Raw genomic sequence first — 22,555 nt, 5'->3', positions numbered from 1 at the left:
TGCATATAGAAAGTGAAAAAGGCTGTGCTCATCCAGGCCACGGTGCGGGCACCCTGATCCTCGCGTGATCCACGGACACTTAAATTTCAGCCAGGGTGTATGACTTACTAAAAGGTGTTTGAGCAGTAGTTCAAATCACTTATCTGCTAAATAGTAAATACTATATCCATAATTTGGCTGTATAATGGCATATATGCATATAAATGAGATTTTGACATAAAATTTATAAAATAGCTGGAACAGAGTATGAGCTAACAGGATGCTCATATTATTCTTATTGTCTAAAATTTATTAGTGAGTCATACCAGCAAGTTTCAAGATGTGATTTCTTTAAGCCTTAAACAAGGAAAAGTTAAGTGAGAAATGTACTCGATGTGTTATTTTTGTACCAATAGAGCAATACATATGGACTAGAAGATCATATTAGTCATAGAAAAATGTTTGTTATATGACAAGCATAAAAAAAATGGTGGGGATATCAGGTATGCTGTTTATACTAGTTTTTTTTGGTTGTTGTTTGTAATGGACAAAGCAGACGTAATATCTAAGGGGTAATAAAAGGAGGAAAGGATGAAGTGTTATTGACATTTTTAATTATAAGTGTAGGCTGCATCTACAGGCTGCATAAGATAGGAAATTCTGATCTGTTGATAATTATGTTAATTAGCAAGTGGTCACTTGAGTGGGGAAAAAATTGATCAGTCTATTAAAAAATAACCTTTGAGGTTTTTTCTTAACTTGTAGGTGTAATAGGTGGTGTAAAGAGGAAATCACTGAAAAGACTCTCCATCTTGTTAGGATTTAGCTGCTGATAGTAAAATATTTTGAGGCTTCCCAGAAGTCCTGCAAGAAAATAAAAAAGACTAAATTTGTTGTTACTAAATTGTATAGATCAAGTCAGCATGACATTGCTAAACCAAATTGCACCCTAAAGCCATGTAATTAGTTTGTTTTTTATAAAATACACATACTCTCTTAGTTCCTAAACTGAAACACAGATGCTGAATCTGAGCAAACTCAGGTAAATAAGCTGAAGAGGGTTCATTGTTTTACTTCAGTTTGTACACACAGCATTATCCTATGCTCGTATGTCTTCACAAGAATTTTTTGACTTGTCATCATAAACTGTGTTTTCAAGTCAGTTTTAAATCTGGCATAATCTGTTGTTTAAAATATGATGGTGTGTGAGGATCTAATTAATTACGTGAGGATTTAGCCTGCCTTCCATAGGCCTGTGAAGTTAAAAAGCAGAGTTAGTCATGCTATGTCTGATAGTTTATGAAAATTTATGCCAAACTGGTTGATTATACTAGTCAGTAGAACTAAGTAGTCATGAAAAGAGATATCACATTTTTAGCCTTCATCCAAACTTCCAAAACTAGGTAGACCCAATTTCCTTTGAAGACTGAAGAGTAAGAAGGAAAGATGAAATATTTGTGCATAAAATTATCTGGTCGCAAAGTAAATGCCACCATGAAGATTATTGTTCCTTTTTTAACTTGCACTCCTTAATGTACATGTAAATCATTTAGTGAATTATCTGGATTCCCCTTGTTTGCCTGACTTCAATCTAGCTGGGCTAAGGACAGGGAAATCTTGTTATAATTCTCTCCTGATAGTTCTAGAGGAGTCTTCATCTTGGAGAAATAAGAAGTTCAAGCTGTTTTACACAATGATGTAGATAGTCCTTGTGAGATACCAATTATTTTGATTTTAGGCCTAACACTTCTCTGTACTAGTAGCCCCAGCATTCCTGGGTGCCTCAGAAGATGTGCAATTTGGGGGCAAGATTTCCAAGAGGGGAACAAAGATTCTTCTCCTGGGTCTGGGAGATATGGCACACACGACCAAAAGTGAGAAGAGGCTGTGAAGCAGAGGGTTTCAGGAAGGACAGTAAATGAATGGAGGTGAACAAGAAACAAGAAAGTAAAGCCTGAAAAAAAGGTTCCAAAATAGGTTTTAGATTAGGAGAGTAGGAATCAGAAAGGAAACTTTTTAAATGGCCTGAGGAAATGAGATAATTCAGTATGAATATCTTGAACCATCTGCAGTTTGTCAAATGACCCCATATGTAAAAGCCCTTATACTATATACTCACACTTTGATGTCTTTCTTCTTTGGAGGAAGTTCTCTTTGCTTTGACTGTGGTGAAAGAAGTTGTGATGACTGTCATTACTGCATAATTAAACTATACGCCTGCTTAAATGAACTCCTTCCATAAGCTGATATTTTCCACGCTGCAAAATTTTCAGTCTGAAATGAGTTTTTGTATATCGCTGCCCTCTGCTGGAGAGAAGGTCAGAACCGCTCCCTCAGGTCTCGGTATGAAGCCGTACAGCCACGGCAGCTGCTGGTGGTCCTCGTTTCTTGGTGAGTCACCTTTCTACGACCGAGGTGTAAAGGCGTGAAGATCTGGGTTTCCAGCATCCATAAAAACATTTTCTTTTCCACCAGAGTTCAAAGAATTGACCATGCAATTTTGTGTCTGCAGTTTTTTGAGAGAGACAAAATTATGACTAAGCAATGGCTGCAATTTTTAGGATGTGTATTTTTCATTAACTTCCGTGAAAGAGGCATCTAAATTTATCATAGAGGTGCTAAAAATTTTGATCAATGTTGCTTTTATATGCATTTGCCTTTAGCTTTGTAGATAACCTCATCACTTTTCATGTCTAAATACTTTGGTTCACTCTCCTTTGCATTATAATGTAGTTGCCCTCCATCCCTTCTCCTGTCTCATCTTTCATGGCTCTATACTTGCCTTTTGCCATCTATATCAATACTGCCACAGTACCTAATTTTTTGTTATATTTTATTTTCATTTTCTTCCCAGGCTGGGCATTAGCAGAACAACTGAAACATGGAGAGCACAGCAGTGATGTTCTCTCAGTTCCTCAGTGTTTCATTTCCTCCACCTACTCTCACAACAACCTATACACATCCAGAGCAGTTTCTGTTGGAATACACTGAGTTTTCCAGCTGTTTGGGCACATGCATCACCAAGGCACTGTGAGAACTGTGGAGGATGAGGCCTGGTCAGAGCATACAGGAAAGAAATTTTCACTATCAAACTCCAAATATGTCTTCTATGTAGAAGATGCTACCAGTTTCTGTGTTCATTTTAACTTTGCCACACGTGGGTCAAGTTTACAAATATGAAGATCAGATGCATATCCTTCTCATTCTCTTGTGGCATCAGTTATTGCTTCAAGTCAAGAAGACATTCTGACCATGGCTGCGAGGGTAGAATCAGAATCATTTAGGTTAGAAAAAACCTCTGATATCATTGAGTTCTACCTCTGACTGATCACCACCTTGTCAACTAGACCATGACATGGTCCCATGTCCAACAGCTTCTTCAACAACTCCAGGGATGGTGACTCTACCGCTTCCCTGAGCAGTTTGTTCTGATGTTGAACTACCCTTTCCGTGAAGAAATTCCTCCTGATGTCAAGCCTGAATTTCCCCTGGCACAGCTTGCGGCCATGTCCTCTCATCATGTCATGGGTTGCCTGGGAGAAGAGGCTGACCCCCAGCTGCCCACACCCTCCTTCCAGGCAGTTGTAGAGAGAGAGATAAGGTCCCCCATAGCCTCCTTTTCTCCAGGCTAAACAACCCCAGATCCCTCAGCCACTTCTTACAGGACTTGTGCTCTGGGCCCTTCACCAGCTTCGTTGCCCTTCTCTGGACTCCCTCCAACACCCCAATGTTTTAAAATTTTGTACAATATGGGCAAAGTAACAGTTTTAGTGGCTTCTACAGCTAACCTGATTAATGGAAGAGCCATTCAGCTAAAAAAAATCTGCTTTCTTTTCCTTCTCTGAGTATCCCAAAGCAGACGTCTTCCTAGAAAAATTAATTGTAAATATTTTTACTCTCCTAATGTTTTAAATGTCTTTTGCTGAAAATATTTAGTATCCACCACAGCCATTGCAGGTCTGTTAGTTGTATTTTACTAGGCAGCACTGAAGATAGTGTTGTCCTAGGTAGATGAATTTTGTGGGTTGTCTCATTTTATGTTACCTAATTAGTTGCTATGAAAATCACAGCAGTAAATTTCTTCCCCAATCCTAATGGCTAACATAAAGAAATTAATAAGGCATGGCGTAGAGTGGTTGTTCCCAAAGAGTGACTCCTAAATGACAAGTGTCCTCAAAGGGAAAGCTAATCAGGCATCAGCTCACCTTGTACATCCACACTGACTATTAACTGGTCAGTTGAAGATGGATGATAAACAACGTAAATATTTTTTATGATTTAGAAGCAAGACAAGTACTTTGTTGAAGGTAGTATTCTTGTGATCTTTAGGCTATCAAGCACACAATTCCACAAAACCTGTGACTTTCAACCTTTCTCAGAAAATAATTTGTGGCTTCTCAGCAGGGTCTTTCTTTTGAAAGATGTAAGATAGAGAATTTGAGTATGCCATCCTTCCCCCGCACAAAAAAAGATCTTTGTTTAAAATTAGAAACAAGCAAGCTGCTGTGACTTTCAGAAACCAGAATGTATTTCAGTGGTATCAAAAGCAATGTTAAGAATAAGCATAAAGAGAGAGGAGGGAAAATTTGTTCAAACCAATAAACCCATGAAATTCCCTCGCTAGAATGAAAATAGTTTTTTCAGATATTGAAAGCCCTGTGAGAATGGCAAAGTGCAGATTAGTTTCTAAACATATGCAGCAAGGAAATACATTCAATTTCTTAATTAAGAAGGGCCTTAGTAACTTACGATATCATACTTTTTAAGTATGAGCATATAATGCTAAAATGAAGTGCAATACAAAGGGAGTATTTTTGCTTCTTTGAGGAAAAGTAGGGAAACAGAGAAAGCATTGTAAGAACTCTCTGTGAATGAGAAGACTAATAATCATATAGAAAATTGTCTCTAACTTAAGATTTTATATGAGATGCTTTTAGATAAAAATAATTTACATCTGCATTAATTTCAGGCAGCACAAATAGCACAAAGCAATCAGAGATATCTGAATACTACCATGACTAGTTTGTAGGAAACCATCATTCTGTGCTGTGTCAGATGGGATAACTCCTTTCTTACAAGAGGTAAAAGTGGAATATACTTATTTTCTTCTCAGACCAAGTGCACATCAAAAAGCTCACAACAGTCAACCGAGCATCAAATGGAGACCATGACTTCATTTTCCTAGTGATGCTATAAATTCAAACATTGCTGAAGATGAAAGACTTTTGTAAGCAAAGCTTTTCATAAATAAAAAATAATCTAATCTCATATAGAATGAGGCATGATGGGAAAAAGAAAACATTGCTTCCATTTTGCATGTAGAAAATTGAGTATTGGTACAAGCAGAAACAAGAGCTGGACTTCTATATATTCTGGTTTTAGATTTAACAGTAGGGTTACACTTGCATCTACTTTGGTCTGTTTCAGCCACTAAAAGATTTTTAAAACAGAGCCTTCACATAAAGTGTCAGTGTCATAAAAAGAAGTCCTAAAAACATTCAGCAGGGCTTTTGGATGTAACAAAATCCAATCCCTCCCTCTCCTTAAATGGCTGGATGTAAAAGAGTGATAGCTAGATTTGTCCAGATTTAATGCTGTGCAATAATCTTGTCATTTGTACAGAAAAGGGAGTGTGGAGATGGCAATTGTCTGCCTTCTTAGGAAGCCTATTCCAGGATGAGAGAAATTGAGCATAAAATGTGCAATAAAGCAGATGGAAAGACATCCAAAGCTTTGGAGATGGAATTGTTCCTTCTTTTCTGCAGTTTGTACTTGTTTTTTATTTATTTTATACTATGGGAAAAGGAGTCAACAATTCGGTTTTTTAGCCATTTTTCATGATCTTTTAATGTGAATCCCAACAAAGCAAGTAGTAAGCTCTGCACAGTTGTCAAGAAGTCCTAGTATTCAAGATTAAATCCACATTTCTACTATATGCTCAATTATTTTCCACTTTGTGTCTGGAAGATATGCTGATATCTCACAAGGTGTTTTTGAGGAGAGCTTTTAACAGGAGCTTCTGACAGAGTTAAACTCCAGAAAGACTAATAATTAAGACTTACATCAAGAAGTCTGTCAGTAAGATAGGGGAAAGGAACTATTTTAAGGCACAATAAAGAGATAAAAATGTCAATAAAGGTAGCATGCAAAAATATTTCACTTTTGCTTTTCCTCCCATGGAAGTCAACAGGCATTTTATGGTGAAGGTAGCAGAGTAAGATAACAAAATATCTCATCAGAATATGGGAAGTATTTTTTCTATTTTCAATCTGTGATCAGTAAAGTACCCAAAACTGTAATGTGTATAACAGTTAAGTCTAATTTTAATTAAGCTTTATCTTTCATGGAAGATCTCTAGTTAAAGACAAATGAAAGACAACACAGGAAGAAGCTACTTAATGGTACTTTTTAAAATGTATGAGAAAATATTCCAACATATTTTAGTCTCAAGTAGAACAAGGTATCCAGGTAGTGATACAAATCCGCAGTTGTTCACAAAACAGAGTCCTTGTTTGGATGACCATGCTAAAAGTTTCAAAGCAATTTAAGAAGAGAGGTTATGTCACATCTCTTGAAATCCCCAGACTGAATATTCAGTCAATGAATATTCATATAACTGAATATTCACATAACTGAATATTCAGTCAATGAACTGAATTTCACTCCTCCAGAGAAGTCCTTTCTTGTTAAAGCATGTATGTGTATATATCTATCTATATTTATATAATCTATATCTATATCTATATATGTATATGTATATATGTACACACATACATATTTCCTGTTGTTACAGCAGTTATGGAAAATCATGCACACTGCTTTCAAATATTTGCTATTCATGGATAGGGAAAAAAATGTGTATTGAGAAGAAGTGACTCTATTCTGCATTCTCTGAGGCAGTTTCTGCCAGGTATTTGGGAGAGTGGTGTTTATTCCCTAAAAAGCAAAGAGGATAATTTATTCAACATGATTGAATGAACTTTCCTCGGAGAGTTTTCTCCTCATCAGAAAGCTGATAGCTGTTGAACAGCACTGCCATGTTCCCCATAAATTGTACTCTGGCAACTCCCTTTCCTATTCCTAGCAGCTATCCAACATTGGTTCATTCAGTGTACTCCTGCTACTGCTTACATCCAAACAGCTGAAGCACAAAAAAACCCCAGACATGTGTGCAGGAAGAGGGAAGTTTTATAACTACTATAGGAAGAAATCTTCCCCTAAGAGGAAATGCGCTTCTTCCATTCCAGTGTTCTTGCTACCAGCTATTCAAAATTCTTTGTTTTCTAATAATCAGCAAACTAATCTATCTTCACCTGAACCAGCACGCCTTGGAAATCTGCAAGTGCCTGTAAAGTGCTGTGCAGCTCAGCATATTCCATAAAGTTGTTCAGAGGCCACAATAAAGTATATCTGACACCATTCTTGTATAAATCATTCCTGCAAAATAGAACTCCAAAACCAAAAGCTTTGATCTGACCTGGTAACATTTCATTCCTAGAATCTTATAGATGAAAATAAAATGCTCAATTCACTGCTTTTTTTAGTACTCATTATATTTTAGTTTAACATTAAAATGCCATTCAGTAGATAGAGGACAGCAAGCCACCTTGAATAAATCAACATGCATGCACAGTGCAGCATCTCTGAGTTCAGGGACTCCTGGCAAAAGATAAACTAGTACCTTTCACAGTGTCCAGAACCGTGGCGTGGCGGAAAAGAATTTGGCCTATCACAAGCAGATCCCTTGACTTATAAAAAGTGCCACAGCACAGCTTAGGATGAGTTAGAGCTGGGGGAAGACCCTTGGCTACAGAATTTGCTGTGCTGATTCAGTGACACAGAGATCCCATGAAGCTCTTGTGAAGGTATAATTGACTATTGCAGAGGGAATGTGAAGGCAAGAAAAAGTGCCATTTTGAACTCGATCATAAAGGAATCACATCATGTAATATCTAATAATAACTAAATATGCTGCTGTGACCAAGGGGATGCAAAAGTCAGCAGGATGACCAGATATCAACAAAGGGAATAGAATATTTTAAGCACAGGTAAAAAACCAAAGGGCATTACTACCATTATATAGCATTATAGGGTACTGCATTGATTTCTTCTCAATGCTGCCTCCGTTTATTTATTCAAATAGGGCTTTTTTTTTTAAAACTGCCATACTGAAAACTGAAGCTAGGTTTGAAACCCAGGTGTGGTTCTTTCTGGATCCCTGAAGGAAAGAAAGTGTCAGGAATATGTCACTGATTTAGTACTTAACAGTGCTGCTCTTTAAGCCACGTATAAACAATTTCTGCCACTGATGCATTGTTTCTGCATGGTTAACAAGAATCTTTGTCTTTCTAAAGAATCTTTGTCTTTGTCTTTCTAAAGAAAAATAGCTGTACTTTTGAAGAAGGAATTCTTATCTGAAAAAGGCCGTTGTAATTTCATTGTATTTCCTTTCCTACCATAAATGCAATGGAAAACAGACCTGAGAAAGAAAGGAGGGAAAGAAAAGTGAGATATATCCAACCTGACCTGTTACTTCATCTATACTGGGTTTCTATTAGTCTCTGGAGCAGACTCCTGAGGGACAGTCCTGTTTCTTCAATTTTCAATACTCTTTTGAAGGAAGCACTTGAGATTATACTCTTATTCTCCTGAAGTAGCTAAGTATACCTATACAAACATAAAAAAATGTTTGTTATTGACTTTCATATATATTTAAATAGTTACTTTTGTAGCTCTAAAATAAAGTAAAGTAAATTCTAGAGACTGCTAAATATAATTATAAATACATCTGTGACAGATGAGCATGGTGCTATTATGTCCTGATAATTTAATACTTCGTTTTTTCCTCGCAGTCTGGTTATCATCCAGAATTCTCTAATGGAAAGTGGAAGACTATAGGAGCAAAGAACTGGTGGTCTTGAAACTGCTTGTGAGCTGTTCTAAATCACCTGCATGACTTTGGACCCAAGACCATCAACCATATTCTCACTTGCCGTGACCGAAGTAAATGCTGTCTATTTGAAGCAGACAGAGTTTCATTCAGGGATGAAATTAATGCATTTCAAGTCAAAGGAGCTGCTAAGGTGGCCTCCTATATATGTACATATATATATCTCACCATTTTCTTAATTTCCCATAAAAGGTTTAGTTTTGATTTAGTTTTGGAAAAGATTAACCTAGCCTGAAATATGCTCAGAAAAATGGATGAGTGTTCTCCTTTTCCATGAAAACAAACTCATCTAACAGCACCAAATAAACCAGCTTTGAATAGTTACACCCCAGTATCAGACTGGGCTCATAGAGGAGTTAGCCAAAGGCCAATTACAAGCTGATCTAGCTAAAGCCAGTGTATTCTGGACCTAGGACAATCTGGATTTAGGCCAAGAACTAGGATGGAAAGAGCTTTACTGGATGATGAATTATCTCCTGCTGTCAGCAGACAGCAGAAAGACATACATTCTCCTCCTCCTGGAATTACATGCTATAAGATAACAAGTGCCACTTAAAGGTGACATGAATCATGAGATATATGTTCTCAATTGCTTGTGCTACTGTGTCTGCTTATTCCTTAACATTTCTGTGACCATATTATGGGCCAAATATTGCAAATTTCATCCCTTTGCATCTCATGTAATCAAAACAACTCTCTGCACGTAGTCTACCCCAATTTAGTAGCTGGCTTTAATGAAAACAGATTGTTTGATATTCATATTGTTGGGACACATATTAACTATGCTCAAGAAGATCAGTTCTCCAGTGCCAAGTGCTTTGCAAATATAGAACAAAATAATGTCTTTCAGAGAGCTAGTAAAGTGAGAGCAAGGGTGTGGATGGAAGATAAAGAAAATAGTGGGGTGTGTGTGACAACCAACATGACTGCACTGTGGGCAAATTGTGCCCTACAAATGTAATGACCTTCTGTGATGGATTGATGGCTTGGTTGATCAGTGAAGAGCAGCAGATGTCATCTACCTGGACTTCTGCAATGCATTTGACACCATCTCACAAGACATCCTTGTCTCTAAACTGGACAGTTATGTATTTGACAGCTGGATCACTTTGCTGGATAAGGAACTGGCTGGATGTTTGCACTCAAAGAGTTCCGGTCAAGAGCTCCAAATCCAAGAGGAGGTCAGTGATAATTTACATTCCTCGGGGGTCGGTTCTGGGACTGTTAAGCATCTTTGTCAATGACTCTATGATTCTATAACAATCCCACTCAGGAAAAGTGGAGAATGCAAGGAAAGAACATGGCTGAAGGTAACAAAAGCTTAGCTCTGCAACTAATTGTATACCAAAGAGGGAGGACTGCAGGCTTAAGGCCAATTTACTCATTCAGCTAATAGAAGAGTCTTTTCATCTCAGACATATTATATTGTCATTGAGAATTTGTTAACTGGGTTCAGGGCATCCACTTCAGCTTCTAAATATAGGGGAAAACATCCAAATATCACTTACAAAATGCATTAACAAAATGAATTTTATGGAAAGGTATCAAAAACCTTTGCATCTCAGAATTTTCTCTGTGTGGAAGAAGTGTTTAATTTGGATAGGGGACTGGGTAAAAGTTCAACCAGCTGATCACTCTGAAAATTTTGCATAAGCCATGTGTCTTAAAAGGTTGTAGCAAGAGTCAAAGACACCTATGCTTTATAAAACATCTGAGCTCAAGAACAAAGCAAATCAGTTTTAGAAGTTAAGGACAGGCTAACAGTGCAATAAACATTAATCAAAATTAAAGCTTGCGTATGTTCTTACAGCCATGACATTAATCAAGTGTAAAGAGAACAGAAAGTGGTATACGTGGCCAAATTTATGCTTCTCTGGAAAGGTTTTCCCACAGGGGCAGGGTTTTCTTATATATTTGAGAGGGAGCTCTACATCTTCAAATGTTTTAGTTATATGTAATGAGTGTGATGGTAAGGGTAAAAGCTGTACACAGTGGTATGGCCAAGAGCAGGACTGTTTGGCAGGAGGTAGTAGGGCAGGGAGAAGCTGTGTAGGATTTGAAATGTGACCTTATTGCCCTAAGTTGAGGAGCTTTCTGCATACCCTCTGTAAAACAGGTATCACACATTTTTCTATGTGATAAAGGAGAATTTTCTTTGCACATTGAAGCCCATACAAAGTCTCACTCTTGGCTGGTACAGACAGAGTACAACCTGTCATGCCCCATGACTTGTCTGAGTGTTGGAAGCTGTGCGTGGCCAGTGCTCAGCACGTTCCAGACATAGGTTCTCAGTGCAGTGACAGCTAGCAAGGTTACTCATAAGGGTAAGGTGAAACATGCACATAAACATCTATAGAATTGGGGTTTTGGCCTCTGTCCTGGGGCATACACTCTCAATTTAGTACTTGCAGTTCCAAGTATTGCCCTCTGAGAAGCCCTTTGTACCACTGTTCAAAATGCTGTTCATCAACTTGTCATTCCCTAGCTGCCTTCACTGCTGCTTTGTTAGCTCTATTTTCTCTTAGACAAGAATGCATATCCGTATATCCAGAGACAGTGTCAGAGAAAAGGAATGAATCCCTTTTTAAGTGCTAAACCTTAAACTTTTATCACTGTTAAAATAGGTTCTCTAGACATTATTAATTCTTATGAGGTGAAAAAATAGGTGAAATAAAATGAAACGAAAAAGTTAATAAATATTTTTAAGCCACTTTAGTCACATACATACTTGATAAAATTAAAAGACAGCCTTCACTGCTTATTTAGCTAGTGGCTAACCTTCAGGCTCCTAAGTGGAGTTCCTTGGTGCTTACCTAACTTGACATTAAATTTAATTTGTCTCCCCACCTAAGCAACTTATCCAAAAAGCTTAATAGATACTTTTGAGCCTCCAGAATCTCATGTCTGTCACTAGGGTTGCAGTAGAGAACATCTCACTGCAGAGGCACTCAGCAAGTGACTGGAGCTGCTGCCTCCAGGTAGGCAAGGTTCCAATTTGACCTGACATGAGGCCATTCACGCCAGGGAGCTGTCAGAAGTGCTGAATTGGCCAGGGAGGAAGAATCGCTGATCTCTTTACTGGCAACAATGGATCCACTGCTGTATCAAGACAGTAAGGTTTGTTCTTCTAAACCCATGTGAACATCAGGGTCAAGGAAAGCCTTATTTGCTCTTTCCAGGGGTAAGTGGATACTGAAAGAGGAGAAAATTACTTTTGGCTTTGAAATCTAGTAAAATATCTTCATTCCCTTAGACCATAATAGTTTTCAAAACCCTCAGTGTTAAAGTACTAAATTCTACAGCACTAAAGCAATATAAACCTCTAAATTCTACACAGATACATGAAGTCCCTCACCAAAACCTGTAACTTCCTCTGAAAAAGAACACTTTGATATCAAATTCAAAAGTCCTGACCTATTTAGCTATTTTATAAAAAACTTGTGTCCTCGGAAAAGGTAACATTATAGCTCATACCAATTCTTCCAGTTGCCTTCTTCAACTTCAGGCTATGTTCTGATATTTTTAATTTTTATTTCATAAAGCTAGTTCTCACCCCAATCTCATTTTCAGTCACACCTTGGGTCATTCATTCCACTGCTTGTTCTGGAGCAACAAACACAGAAAATAATTATGCATGATTGAGATGCAGATTATAATGTTTGAATTTCTGTATGTCAAAGCTGTTATATTAAAAAAAAAAAAAAAAGAGAAAAAGTTACAATTGAAATTAGAAAATGGAGATACAGAAAGAAAGAGAAACAGTATAATGAATATGGTTCTCCACAGATTTGTTTTTTCTCTTTCATGGAGGAAATTATTGCTGATGCCAGTGTGTTTGGAATTTTTTTTTTTTAAATTATCAGGGGCATGGAAAACAAAAGTGTGTCCAATTATAAAATTATCTTACGAATCATCCTGTGTGATATTTTTGCAATTCCTTGTTCTACTGAACAAAGCATGCTAAATCATTCTAATGGTCTTTGCAGTGTGTGAAAATAAACAGGGGAGAGTTATTGAATAATTCATTTAAGCGACATTTGATAAACACAGAGGAAGAGCTTATGTCAAAAATGTCTTCGTGTTTATGAAGCAATGATGTAGCCTTATGAATGGCTTATATTTTGATAAATTCACATTGCTAATGTCAAAGAAGTGTTTTCCTCTCAACAGTTTTGCCATTCAGCTGGCAGCAAACACCCTAGCACACTGTGTTTGAAGGCAAAGGTAGATCCATACAAATAGAAGCAAGGACAACCAGGGATAATTTAGAACAGCTATCAGAGATCATTCATGTTATTTATTTAAAATAAGTGGGTGATGTATATTCACCAGGTACAGAAAACCAGTACATTATAATCAACACTTTGAGTTTTTCAGAGGCTAATAGTGCTCTCTGATTTTGTAAATAGCCACAAAAAGACCTGTCATTTCCTTTTTTTGGTTTGTTTTTTTGTGTTCTTTGAAGTTTTTGTTTGGTTTTTGTTTGTTGGTTTTTTTAATCAAGCAGAGGAAGTATTTTATGACTTGGCAGAAATATTTTAGCTAATTGTATCTCATAGAGAAGATTCTACTAACTTTATAATTTTGATACAAAGATACCATTGTAAAGCATCATTAGCATTCCTGTTAAACTTGAAAAAAAAAAAATCAAACAAGCAACCCATAACCAAGCAGCAAAATAAATTAGAGCCTTACTGCTCTGCAGGGGAAAACTGAAATATCCTTTGTGCACTATATTTCCACTACAATCAAATGCAAAGTTACCATTCTCAGTTTTACTGTTACAATATTCAGCAGTGACTAGATGGGGAAAATGAACTCTACAGTGAAAGAAAATGAAACTTTAACAGCATGCTACTTACTAAAAGCATATTGTAAACAGAAATAAAGATAGCTAGCAATGAGAGAGCAGGGGAACCTATAGAGTTGATCCTTGTTAATATAACTGTCCAATGTACCTTAGTTTTTTCTGTTACTTCATCTACAGATGCACACATTTTAGAAGTTGTTACAGATCATGTGAGGATGTCGTCCACAGTCTTTATTTCCCAGGATGGTTGCTAATAGTTAATATTAAAAAAATATTAACATTTACATGGTAATAAAAACTAAACTGGAAAATAAATATGCAGTAAATGAGAACTATTATTCTGAACATTTATTGGCTTGTATGTGTCCTAAATCAAAATTTCTTTATTAATGTAGCTCAAGCTGGTATCATAATACATCTGAATTTATGCTTAGCTTTAGACTTTTTGGGAATTTGACCAATAGGAGTAGATTTGAAGGAATGTTAGTGAAAGAGAATTTTTTATTTAATAAATATGGCAACAATGGAAGACCTGCTTAGAAAGAATATCTAATGTGAAAGGAGTGCAATCATGCCATAGTATATGGGCAGAAAAAGGGATCCATGCTCAAAAAAAAAGAGGTTTATTAGTTATTCAGATGCTTAATTTGCTATAAACATTGTCTACTGGCTACTGAAATGGCATGAACATTTGGAAAGTGACCTGAGCTGACTCTTTATGGCAAGAAAGGAGAAATGGAATTTTCTGACACACTGAAGTTATTTAAATGCCAACATACATGCACATTCACTTACTTTGCCTGGCCATAATTAAACATGTTATCTACACCTACTAAAGGAAAAAAAAAGAAAAAAAAAAAAAAGGCAATATTGACCATTTTTATGCTGTTCTTGGTTTCCAGGGTGTGCAATTCCTTCACCTGATTTCTCCACATATACAACCTAATGATATCCTGTGTACAACCTTTCTGCCTATAAGAGGAGTTGAACTAATGGTGGCTCTTTCACCACCAGCAAACGATCTTGCAAGTGCAGATTTCTCCAGTGTAACGGCTAAAAACTTAGGTAATTTCAACATGTATAGCATTAACCATAGCATAAAGTATGAGGCCACTTAGGATGTGAATTAGGGACAACAACATGTTCAGGGTGTGGTATGCTGAGAAGAAATCAGTTTTTAAACATCCTCTGACTGTGAGTACAATGAATCCATCAACCAATCTTAGGTCTGGATGGCTTCCTTAGTCATCAAAAATATGTTTTTCAGATGGTCTTTATAAATTAGAGAGCAATGAAGAACTCGAATCTGAAAAAAAAAAAAGAAAATAGACACACTTCATGGCAAGGAATAAAAAAGTGGCATTTCCTGGCACACTGTAGTAATTTAAAATAGATTTTGACACAGTCTTAGCATTTGAAATAGCTGTGTATTTATAGAAATATTAAATATCCAACAGCAGCTAATTCCTTAAAACATATCTCCCTTCCTATTCCTATAGCATTGCCTGTATCTCATCTGAGTTGAAAATTCCTGAATTTTTATTTTTTCCAGGTAATAAGAAAATTTGAAGGAGAGAACTTTTACCAGTTACTGATTTCGATATATATTAACATTCAAAACTCTGTAATGAGTAAAAAAAATAAATCAGTTAGGAGTCTTTGCAATAACAACAATAATTATGATAATAACAATTTGGCCAAATTTTAATCAGAATTCTACTAAGGCATCATTTCATGATGTAAATGTAACAGGGGTAATTCCACACTGAGCTAGCCTTATATCTGGAGTGGTGTCTCCATTGGGACCACAGACACAGAGAGCTTCAAAGCAAATTATTCTCCTCGAATGAAAAAAAGCTCTGACCTCTTCTGCATCCATGGAAAAGAAGATATTGCAGGCATAAAAATGAGGAATTTATGGAAGAGGAAATGTGCCAGTAACTTCATAGGTGGGATCACTGTGATATGTCAGCTTTAAAGTCCTTAGGTGACAGTGGTAAAACAAATTGCTTTCACCTTCTGGTGTGAACATTTGTATGCTAAGTCTGCTTCCTAGCTCTTCCCATAGGAGTTGATTGAATCAAAATACTTGGGGCCAATCCAAGTTAAACACTTAAGTGCTGTGGAAGCTTTAGAGATAACCTTACACTGTTTGTGATGCTAATGAATATAGAGCTTTCTACAGAATTTCTAGACCTGACACTCAGATACAGGATTAAAGCTGCCTCTGACTAGAAACTGTAGAAGTAATGGGAGAATTATATGTTGGGTGGTATCCTATATAAGATTTTTTTTCCTAATTTTTTTTTTTTTTCTCAGCAATAGTGCATTTCTTCACTGATGTTGTCCTGATTACTTCATATGGAGTCTGTTATGGGTGACTTACCCTGACTCTCAGACAAGTTCATGTTGCCAGTTCCTTTTTGCTTCAGTAGTAGCTAAGACTTTTTCTACCACTGTTTGATTGCAAAATATACAATTTCTGCCTAATTTTCACCTTTTTTTTGCGCAGCTTATAGCTATAAACAGATATTTAAATTATATTATTTATTCATAAGTATTAACTCATAAAAAGTATTTGAAATTCTTCAGTATGCTTACATATATTAGAACAGTAATATTAATTGTACTTCAGTTCCATGGGATTTTTCAGGAGCTGACCTTTGCAATATGAGCCAATTAGGCCAGATAGAGTCTTCCTCTGCTCTTCTGTAAAAGGTAAAATTAGGAAATATCTTGTTATAACTTTCTGAAAAAGGTGGAAAGATGAAAAATTTGTGTTTGAGGTCCTCCCAATTAATCTTGGTGGACAAGAGATTTCCACACGTTTAAGTCACACAGGCATATTTCAAAATCTAATCTCAGTTCCTCTCTGAAAATTTTTGTTTTTCTCTGTTAGTACTTTGCTAGGAAGATGCCCATCACAAACATTCTAGATGAAGTCCCAGGATGTTTCTGAGTTCAGTAGTATCTATTGCAATTTTTAGGGTTTGAGCCATTTGGAATGGAACCTCTTCTGTGAGCACTTATGGTCTCTTTTGTATCAGGGAGAAAAATTCTAGGTTTTAAATCTTCATCCTGTACCACACCGTGATTAAAATTTTGGAATTTCCATAGAGGTAATTTTGACTATGTGGATATCACTGATGTGTTCATTGTTACTTTCCAGAATTAGTCAGAGGAGAAAACTGCTTGACTTACAACTTTTTATAATAATATGCATAAAAAGGGTTTTTTTCAACAAGTATTCTTAATTGTTTGCAGATAGCTGAATCAAAAACAAACAACACAGTAACACACAGAAGCTTGAAACCAATCACTACAGAATTTCCATTTTAAAAGTCAACTAATTTTCTTTACTTCATTTACCATTTTATAAAAGGAGAAGACATATGATAAATTAAGAAAGAATAATGGAATTAGAGTAGAAGAAATCAAGACTTAAAGTCCATATGTCTAAAACAGTTTTTGTTTTTGCACTTTGGTTTGTATTTATACAGGGAATACTTCCATTCTAAAATACACTATCTAGTTTAAAGGAGGCAGATTTAAAATTAATCTAAACCAATAAGCCATTCACAAAACAACAGCACAAGATAGCCTAACTGGGTTTTCCCCTCTTTTATCCTTTATAACTAGGGCAGAGAATTTTTTTTTCAAACATATAGACTAATTTGATAATTTCAATTAACTTTCATTTAACCAGTTTTCTATGACACCAAGAAGAATTTAAATCTAAAAGTTATTCTATCCAGTTTTCTATCTAAATAGAAAAACATGAAATACTTCTCAGTAAAATTTTTATCAAAACGCCCCACAGAAGTTGGAAAACTCTGATGAATCATTCCTCTTAAGAATCAGAATTTAACTAGTGTGCTATATTTATCAGAAAGGAAATTGAATTTTCTTTTTAAAGAGGCATTTTTCAATTCAAATTTCACCTTTTTTTTTTTTTTTCTAGCACTTCCTCTATTTTATTATTTTGGTTGAGTGATTCAACTCTGTAGCACTGAAGATGACAGCTCTCAATGTTCTTAAGGCCAGCTCACAGAATGTAGGTAAGCTTTTCCAAATTTCTGATTCAGAGAAGTTCCACTGTTTGTGTTCATTAACTAATGTTCAGAGCTGAAGTTAAGCACACTTTCCAGAAAAACTCCTCATGTTGGTTTTTGAACTACTGTTTGTACAGAGTTCATCACGGGCCTTGGTTACAAGTCCCAATAATTAACACATATCTCTTCAAATTGGCACATTAGTTTGATCTGTGTTATGGCAAAAAATTCAGTATCATTATATTTAGGCTTACTTCCGGAGATTTGGTATTATTACTTTTTGTTTTCTAGACAGAGCTTTCTTTTATGATTTGAAATGCTTCAAGATTGATAGAAGTATTTCTTAAACCTCTCTTTGATAAATTAAATCGATTGAGATCCTTAAATCTATACCTATAAGTTATAGTTTCCCTCTCTTTAATGGTGGCTGGGATCTCCTCCAACCTAGGTTAATTTCTCAAGATCTTTCTTGAAATATGGACACCCAAACTGCAAAACATGTTTCAGTAATGTTCACATCAATACCATAACAGTTACATCCTGATGGACAACATCAAGTTTCTTACTGGAATTACAATTAGCTATCACCATTATCATAATACCTTATTTAGAGTCATTACTGCCTGGGGTGGAGTCTCCTGTCATAGATGATTGCTCGCATCTTTGCTTCAGATGTAAAAACCATCTGTCCCCTATTGATGCACCTAGTGGTTTACCTATGAAACAAGTTACTCATATTCCTTTGTATTGGAGATTTGTCCTTGTTCCATTTTCTTCCCTAAAGACTTTTTGTGTTTTCTTTCAAGTCATTGACAGACATATTAAATGGCATAGCCCAAAACTTGAACTAAAGAGGTACTATTCTAAGCAGTTCAGAAAGTTCATTTTTTCCAACTTGTTTTTGAATTGTTACTTGCCAGCAAACTGTGTGTTGAGAAATACAAACCTTCCTTACCCTTTCTAATTTCACGGTTCCTCAGTTTGACTGTGAACTGGTAAAATTAGACTTAAATTGTATCAGTGTGTATTGTGTAATTTGCCCTTTGTCATAAAGTTTCTTGTCTTACTTGATGGTACTGTTCCATACATTACTGTAAGTTCTATTATATATTTAACTATTAACACCTCTTAAATGATAGACTTTCTATTTTTAAAGGCAGCCATAAATACCAGGCCAAATGTAGCAGCAATATACAATCCCTATTTTAAAACATATGATTGCAAACCCATGTGATAAGATTACTCACTTAAAAAAACAATCAAAGCTATTTGTGTATTTAAAACTAAGCATGTATTTAATTACTCACTAGTTTCCCCTTTAAAATATTGCACTGTTCTGATTCTCTCTCCTTTTCTAAAAATACCATAGAAATCTTTTTCACACAGAGATCTGGCCAGCAGCCGTGAGATATGATCAGGTTAGAGAGTCCCTGCAGAGTCACATATCTTTTGAATATTCCTTTCTCAAACTCCAGATTCTCTTTCTCCAGCTCCTGCTGCCTCAGATGCCAGTTGGTGCTGCTGGCTCTGGTGAAAGCAGCAGTGAGAGCAGCTGCAAAAACAGGGGCAAGGCTGCCTGCTTACCTGAAATCTGTACCTTGACTTAATTTTTCTTGTTACTGTGAGATAGACACACATTTGATTGTATACCTGAATTGTTAGCATGTGCCTTTCAATAGAGAACTGTTTCTGAATTTTACAATAGGGAAAATAGTGAAAAGTAGAGGGAGCTAATTTAGAGAAGTTTTCTGATGAGAATCCACATAAATGGAGTTAAAAGCCATATTTCATCAAGTATCCACCTTTCTATGGAAAGTATGCTGCCCAAGTGCACTTTTTAAACTGGCTTAACAAAACTGGCAGCTGATTTAAGTCAGTATTTCTTCTGAAATGGGGTGAACAATATTTTCCATGGGCTTTCTTTGGAAACTGCAGATAATCCCACTTCCAATGGTCCTCCAAACACAGGGAAGTTTACCTTGCTATTTTCAGTTTTGTATATAATCAATCTCCATGTACTTTGGATCCCTAATATTAAACTTAGGAATTTTTCAGCCAGGACTTTGGTTCTGGCCATTACAATTTTAGTCTAGATTCTGAAAACATCACACTTCTTAAAATTATAAATATTTTTTTCCATTCATGTCAGACCAGTTTGAGTGATATAAGGATCATTCCAAAGGATTTCTTTGAAACACTTCCACTGTTTTTCAAAAGGAATCTGAAATCCAGAGTTCCATTTGGGATTTTTTCTGTGGGGAAAAATACCTTGGAACATCATTACTGATAATCCCATGGAAGTGGATGGGAAGTGCACAGGTTCTCTAACTGCTATTGGAAAATAGTTTAATGTTTTTTGTTGATGACCAGAGACAATTACAAATCCCTTTAGAGTACATGAGTGGAGATAAGATTTTCTTCTCTTTAGTATGCCAGTGCTGTCAAGTATTACTGAAATATGAAGCCCTGCAGCTGACTCAAATTTCACACAAGTGCCTTACCCAAATTGCTATGGCTGTTAACTTAAAGTGCATTGCCTGAATACTGTAAATGGCAAACTTTGTTTATTGGGCAATAATTCCTTTTCTGGCTTGAACACTTTTCTAACGGAAAAATTTACTATAGTAGGAGCTTTTGCTTAAGAGTGAAATTTAAGGCATTATTGTATTTTCCAAAGCAAAATATCTACAGAAGAGCTGAGTGTTATCTTTTTGTTAGAGATGAAAGATGTACTTAACAATGTGCATTCTGTTTTCCAGCAAAGGAAATGTGCTTACATTCATGTGAAATTTTCTTCATATTATCCTTGACGCTTCTGCTAAATGTTAGGGTCAGGAAGAGAATTAGAGTTCATGCATAGAATAGCTTTGAATCTTGGAATGGCCATCCCTTAATCTCTGCAGTGATGCATTCCTCTCCATATTCCTATTAATACTTGTTATTTACAAGCCACAATATTCTTTGTTTTTCTTAAATATGGTATTACAGAGTTCTGGCTAAGATTAGATGCTCTGAATGACAAAACAAATTAGTGGAGACTCTCAGTGTATGATGCTAAATCATGCTGTATTATTGGGAAACTAATCTTAGTACTGGTACCAGAGAGCAGAAAACCCTTGAGTTACAGGTACCTTCAGAGTAAAATGGTATTTTAATTGTTAAAAAACATAGGCCAAGCAAATATGGAAAATTGACACCTGACAATATATTTGTCTCGGTAGGTATATTTTAGAAAGAGTAGCATGATATATTAAAAAGTCACAGTACTAAGATTAATCAGATAATTTTTAAAAAGGGATAGATTTGTTAGGTTATAAGTTATTGATATAATACAGACATAAAAATAATTAGACATGTTAAATATGTAATATTTTGGCCAGCTTTATAATACATTTTAAATATATTTGGAAGTTGGAACTAGATGACATTTAAGACTCCTTTCAAGCCAAATTATTCTATTATTCCATGCTTGAGTTTTGTGAGGTTTTGTATGTTAGTTCTTTATTTTTCTATTAAATAAAACAAAAATATCCTTTCTCCATAATCCAAGTCACAGCATTTAAAAAGAGCAAGAATATCTTCCCTGTATTAGAAGTATTTGATTGAACAATTGTCAGTGATTTTTTGAAAATCGGGGCCATGTGTCAACAGGTGAAAATATGAGTAGTTTTAGAAAAGGATACATAGATTAAATTATACAATCTAAGTTGATGCAAAGAGTGCAGGAGGCAACAAGAGAAGAAGATGTAGCAGTGAAGGTTCACAGCCAAAAGGAGCTTGTGCTAAAAGCAGTAACAAATAAAGTATTGGAAATAAGTACTTTCTCAGTAATACCTTTTCTAATCAAACTATTGTTCTAAGAGGATGCTTTGCCACTGTCAGTGAAGCCCTCTGGGTTAAGACCTCCATTATCAAAGACCTCCATTTACATTTTGACCCAACAAACTATGTCACATACTTTACATGCCCTTCTTTTAAAGCTGATGACTGACTGAATAACCTAAAAACACAAAATTGGTTTAAGACAAGATTGGTTTTGGTGGCATTTAGGTGAATGCAAGTAGTAGGTGCAGATTGATAGAGTAGAAATACAAGCCCATCTGATCAAGTCTCTCTTGTATCCTTGAAAACCTAAAACCTCGACAACAGGAGGTGAGTGGGGAGTGCAGGAGATGTCTTGACCCATAAAAAATATTGACCTGCTGATGACTATAAACATAAGTTTAGTTGGAAAAAAAGATTAAAAATTTATATTTTGTTAGATGTATGTGGATAGCTGACAATAGCATCTACAAAATGCTACAAAATCTAAGAATAGCATTTCATAAAGAACCCTCTGATTAGGAAAGGCAAGGGCAAGAAGACCTTCACTTCAGCATATGGAAAGAAAGGTGTTAACATGCTTAATTAATTAATTTTAGCAGATTTCATTCTGAGTCATTCTAATTAAGATGGTGAAAGACGAGTCTTTTGAAAAAACTGCATTGCTACTGAGTTAGGGGAGGTTTAGGTTGGATATCAGGAAAAGGTTTTTCACCCAGAGGGTGTTTGGGCACTGGGACAGGTTCCCCAGGGAAGTGGTCACAGCACCATTCCTGACAGCGGTCAAGAAGCCTTTGGACAATTCTCTCAGGTACATGGTGTGACTCTTGGGGTGTCCTGCAGAGATCCAGGAGTGGATTCACTGATCCTGATAGGTCCCTTCCAACTCAGTATATTCTATGATTCTACTCGACAACAAATGTTTCTTTTAAAAGTATACAT

The 22,555-nt window shown here is 36.0% G+C and overlaps 1 long non-coding RNA gene across 1 annotated transcript in view; it reads right to left on the bottom strand.

Annotated features, from left to right (window-relative positions):
- Nucleotides 1-13,208: 13,208 nt before the first annotated feature.
- The window catches only part of LOC140682403 (uncharacterized), a 30,841-nt gene continuing 21,494 nt past the window's right edge, over nt 13,209-22,555 (bottom strand). Inside the window, exon 3 of the long non-coding RNA XR_012054098.1 lies at nt 13,209-15,045. This is a non-coding gene — a long non-coding RNA (uncharacterized lncRNA). The remainder of the gene's footprint in view (nt 15,046-22,555) is intronic.

This window comes from Taeniopygia guttata, chromosome 2, assembly GCF_048771995.1.
Source record: "Taeniopygia guttata chromosome 2, bTaeGut7.mat, whole genome shotgun sequence".
Lineage (NCBI taxonomy): Eukaryota > Metazoa > Chordata > Aves > Passeriformes > Estrildidae > Taeniopygia > Taeniopygia guttata.
Note: the sequence above shows the minus strand (reverse complement) of the source record. Positions and strands in the feature narration are given on the sequence as shown.